The following is a 6,000-nucleotide window of genomic DNA, read 5'->3' on the forward strand; positions in this document are numbered from 1 at the left end:
TTAGATGATAGCGAAATGTTCAATCTCACCATCACTCAAGTGGTAGTGAAATATTGGATTGCGCTATTACCTGCATGGTAGAGAAATATTGTATTCACCTCTCGTTTTGTAAATGTGAATGCTTTATTTTTCTTCTACTACTATGAACGAATCAAGGTCTTATGTACTGATTTTTCTTTTAATAAACATAAAAATAAGAGAGAATCATGATCTAACAATTTGGGAACCAGAGTTTAACAATCATGATACTTTAGAGACACAATATTACAAAATGTTTCATTTGCTCTTGGCTTTGAAATTGGTTCCCGGAGATATAATTTTGAAGGTTATAAATTAAACGAATCATAGATGAAATCACGGTTTAAGGTTTATGAGTATTCTTCGTTAGTAGGAAGAACAAGTAAAGAGAAACGACAACAAGGTTAGTTTTTTTTTTGTCTTGGAATCCTATTTGTACGAGGGTATTTTTGTCTGACTCAGAAGGAAGTACTGAACAGGTTATATCAAGTGAGTTGAGTCCGATTCTCCCACTCGCTTGATCCAAAAAAACCCACCCTGTAAAAAAAAGTGTACAATTTCTCGCATTTGCCGTAAGAAATTCTAGAATCCTTTTTGGTGCAACGTCGTGGATGACGACGCTGCGTGTTGTGTGTCGGTAGGTAGGTAAAGCTATAAAACACCGACAAGAAAAATAATTGGGGGTCTCACCAAATTTATACACACTCCATTTATTTTAAGGTGTTCCAAAATATAGTGAAAATACTATTTTACCCTTCATTAATAATAAAACTTAAAATTCTAACACCCTTAACCCTAAGCGTCCATTTCATTTCCTTATTTTAACAAAAATAATCGGAATCTCCTCCCCTCTCCCTCTCTCTCAACTATCTTTTCTTCCATTACCGACACGAAGAAAAAAATCAATCACAATTAAAGGGTCGTCAACCCGAAAATCATGAAACCTAACAATCTTTATATTCCTGTAAAGACTATGAAAAATCGTTAGGGTATATGAGGAGGAAGATAACGACCCAAATTCTGGTTTTTCATTTTTTTTTTTAGATTAGAGTCGTTAGCGTAATATAGAAACATATGACGATTCTTTGAGAACGATCCCTTTTTAAAAGTTAACGACTCCATGTAAAAAAATAAATATTCTCTCTGTCATAAAAACGGAAAGTGTCGTCAGCTTATTCGCACTCTCCTAAAAGGGTCGTGAACTTGCCCCTTTTTAAAAGTTAACGATTCTAAAAAAAAAAGTTTGCCTCCACATTTGCTCTTCGTCCTCCTAATCGAGCACTCTTTCTCACCCAATGTTCTACCACCCATACGTGGCTTATTAATAACTTGAAAGAACCAGCAAATAAGGAATTGTCAGAGCAATTAGAAGGGAGGGTCCCATTTAACTAGTTTGAGTGAAACTGATTGATTTTGAACAATATGGCACGTGCTTAGATTGTGTAGACTTTGACGGTTGAGTCGGTTGACTACCAATCTTCTGTTTTGAATTGGTCTTAAAATAAATGAGTCGTCATTTCAAACTTGAGATTTGTTACGAATTATGATAGAGTCGTCATTTGAATTTGAGGATCGTTTAGGTGCAAAAATTTTGGGTGACGACCCTTATTTGAGTCGTCGGGATTTCTCATGTGGATTTGAGATTCTGTTTATTGAGTTAACGACTATAGATGACCTAAAAGATGGAGTCGTCATCTTTTTCAAACTTGGTTAATAATTTTTCATAAATGCAAATTGGAGTCGTCAATGTTTGCAAACTTGATTGACGATTTTTCATAACTGAAGATTGGAGTCGTTTATTTCTGTGCCAATTCATAGACGATTTGTCATAACCTTCACCTACATCATTTCCTCCACTAGAATCACTCATTTCAAGTAACCCTAAAATTTCCCCCAAAAACTCATCTTTTTCCTCTCTCTCCAACACAAAAACACAATTTTTCTATTATCAAAATTTAATCCTTAAATCTGATTTTAACCTAACTAAATTAATTAACAATTAGTTAACTTAACTTAATTACTAATTACCACTAATGATTTGGAGTAGTTTAGCCATTTAAAAAAATTGGAGATAAGGGATAACCCAATTACTATCTCATGACTTTTTTTGTCCTGTAGCTAGGAGTCCCCAATTATTTTCCAGGACCCCCAATTCAGCGGTGCTATAAAAGCAGAGAAAAATAAACAAAAAGAAGAAGAAGAGAAAAGAGAGACAAGAAAATGGAAGGCGAAACCGTAGGAAGAATGAAATTGGGTTCCCAAGTCTTGAAGTATCAAAACAAGGACTTGGTTGCATGGGTATGTCAGCCTCCTATGGTCCTGCAAAACCTGATTCTGATATGATAGCTCTAATCCATCATGCCATTGATAAAGGTTGTTACATTCTTAGATACATCAGATATTTATGGTCCTTACACTAATGAAGCTCAAATTAATTTGGCATTAATTTTCAAAGTGGGAGTGCACAAATCTATGGGAATCCAGATTATGTTAGAGCTGCTTGTGAAGCTAGTTTGAACAGACTCCAAGTTGATTGTATTGATCTTTATTATCAACACAGAATTGATACCAAAGTTCCCATTGAAGTTACAATACGTTTTCTTAAACAATTTTTAGTTTTTTCATTTTGATTGCCCTAGAATGAATGCAATAGAAAACCCATAAGTTTTTATTGGATTTTCCGTATAACTAATTCGGTTAATGTTACACAATAAGATGGGGGAACTCAAGAAACTTGTGGAAGAGGGGAAGATCAACTACATAGGGCTCTCTGAGGCGTCAGCTTCTACCATTAGAAGAGCACATGTTGTTCATCCAATAACAGCAGTTCAACTGGAATGGTCATTGTGGTCGAGAGACATTGAGGAAGATATTGTTCCTACTTGCAGGTGAGATGCATACCTTAATGCTTTCAATGAGTCAAGTTTTTATTTTAAGCTAGATATCTTATTATTTTTGTTGATGGAAGTTTTCGTCTTATGTTCATGTTAGTTATTGAAGACTAATTAATTATTTTCTAAAGTTAGCCGTGATTATTTTAGGAAAGGGGTTTCCTAAACCGGTTAGGATTCTTGGTGGCCAAGTTTGTAACCTATATAAATAGGTAGTTAGACCTTGTAGAATTTGTGCATTGTGTAGAAAACGATTAAGACACCGGTGAGAAATTTCTTGTATAGCTTTTAGGTCTAAAGCTAGGATTTCGTTGTGAGAGCATATTGGTGAGGAACAAGAGACAAGGTTATCGTCTCGGGTAATTGTTGCGGTGTAACCAAGGGTTTGCTGGGATTCACACGACGTTGTAATCGTTTTTCTTCATAGTGGATTTGAGTTGGTGCGGCTCAAAGTGGACGTAGACAATATATACAAGTTGTATGTATTGGTCGAACCACTATAAATCTTGTGTCTTGTGAGTTGATTTATCTTTTTCGTATTATTATAGTTGCTTGCGCTTGGTTTACTTATTATTCATCATAATATCTCAAGATCCGTTATTCCGCGGTTGTCAGTGATTATTCCCTAAGAAAATCCTGACAACTGGTATCAGAGCTCGGGTTAGAGCTTTAGGGTTTATCGTAGTACGATTGGAGTGGGAGTTATGGGTGATAATAACGAAAGTACGGTAGCTAGGGTTAAAGTTTTTAATGGAAAGAACTTTGCGTTTTGGAAGTCTCAGATGGAAGACTACCTATATGAGAAAGGCATTGCTGATCCTTTGGGTGGAGTTGCGAAAAAGGGAGCACGCAAAGACGATGAATAGACAACTCTTGATCGCAAGTGTGTAGCCGTGATCCGTAGATGTCTAACGGAGGAAGTCTACAATAACGTACAAGAGGAAACTAGTACGAAGGATCTTATGGATAAACTTGAAAAGTTATATCAAAAGTCATCAGCCTCGGGGAAGATTATGTTGTGTGAACAATTATTTAATCTGAAGATGCAAGAAGGTGAAGCGATTTCAGCACATCTTGGGAAGTTTAAATCGATTATTTCTCAGCTTTCAAAAGTTAGTATTACTTTTGATGATGAAGTTCAAGCTTTACGGTTGTTGTCGTCATTACCAAAGAGTTGGGAGACTGCAAGGACAACCATTAGCAATTCTGCAGGGAGCGAGAAGTTGAAGCTTGATGATGTGCAATAAAGGTTGATCCCTGAAGAGGAGAGAAGAATAGAACAAGGTTATGTTTCTAGTTCTTCAAGCTCGTCCTTAAGTATGCATGATGAAGATAGAGGCAGGAGTTCAAATAGGAACAACAACAACAAATCCACATGGAGGTCTAGAGGGAAGTCTAAGGGGGATCTCAATCTCGACCTAGAGGTGTTGTTGAGTGTTGGGCGTGTAAGAAAGTAGGACACTTCAAGCGTGATTGTCCGGAAAACAAAGGTGCTAATAATGGTGGAAACAAAGGTAATCAAGAAGAGGTCAACGTAGTTGCATCTGCGGAACCGGTGAAGGTCCTTGTTATAACAATAAGATGATTACGGAAGGTTTTCTATTACTCTCTGAGGACAAGCAAGATGAGTCTTGGATTATAGACTCGTGAGATTCTTTCCATGCAACGGGTGATAAGAGTATTATGATCTCGTATAAAGAAGGATACTATGGCCAAGTATTCTTGGGTGACGGTGAAGCATGCGACATCATCGGTTTGGGTGATGTGATCTTGAAAGTCAATGGTTCGACATGGAAATTGAAGGATGTACGACATGTTCCAAATTTGAAGAAGAACTTGGTGTCTGTGGGCCAAGTTTGTGATGATGACTGTGAAGTTGTGTTAACGAAACACAATTGGAAAGTAAAGAAAGGGGCTATGGTGTTAGCTCGAGGAGTTAGAGTCAATACTCTATACCGGACTTCAGATGGAACTACTTTAGTAGTGGCTAGTAGTGGTGAAGACACTAACTTATGGCATAGAAGATTAGGGCACATGAGTGAGAAGAACATGAAGATTCTATATTCGGGAGGATATCTACCTAAGGTGAAGTCTGTTGATATGAGTTTTTGTGAAGACCGTGTTCTTGGAAAACAAAAACGGGTTAGTTTCAGCAGAGGAGGAAGAGACTTGAGAAGTGAAAAACTTGATTTGGTTCACACGTATGTATGGGGACCAATTGATGTTGCATCTCACAGCGGGTTCCAGTATTATGTCACCTTTATTGATGATCACTCAAGGAAGGTGTGTCTTTACTTCATGAAGAATAAGTTCGAGGTGTATGAAGTGTTTAAGAAGTGGAAAGCTTTGGTTGAAACAAAAACTGGTCTGAAGTTGAAGTGTCTAAGGTCAGACAACGGTGGTGAGTATGACAAAACAGAATTCTTACAGTTATGTGCTACAAATGGAATTATTTGGAGAGGACAGTTCCAAGGACAACACAGGAGAATGGAGTAGCAGAACGTATGAATTAGACGTTGAATGCACGTGCAAGGTGTATGAGGTTGCATTCTGGTTTTCCCGAGACCTTCTGGGCACATGCAACAGAGACGGCGGCTTATCTAATTAACAGGACACCTAGTAGTCCATTAGATATGAAGATACCAGAGGAGGTTTGGACTGGCAAAAAGGTAAATCTTTCCTATTTGAAAGTTTTTGGTTGTGTCGGTTATGTTCATCTTAAACCTGGTGAGAGGTCTAAGATAGGTGCTCAAGCAAAGAAGTGTATATTCCTTGGTTATGGAATTGACACTTTTGGGTATAAACTTTGGGACTATGAGGGTCACAAAGTTATTAGAAGTAGAGATGTCACTTTTAATGAGAATGAGTTGTACAAGGACAGGAATACAACACAAGTTGAAGATGTCAGGTCAAGCAACGTCGATAAGGAGTTGTATATCGATATTGATGATGTTTCTGGAAGAAGTGTGGAACAAGAAGAGCATGATGTTGCTGATAGCAGAGAAGTACAAGTTGAAGAGACTTCTACTGCAGTGGGAGTTATTCCTACAGTTTCACAAGAAGTACGAAGATCTTCAAGAACTCCTAAACC

This window comes from Papaver somniferum, chromosome 3 (genome assembly GCF_003573695.1).
Source record: "Papaver somniferum cultivar HN1 chromosome 3, ASM357369v1, whole genome shotgun sequence".
Lineage (NCBI taxonomy): Eukaryota > Viridiplantae > Streptophyta > Magnoliopsida > Ranunculales > Papaveraceae > Papaver > Papaver somniferum.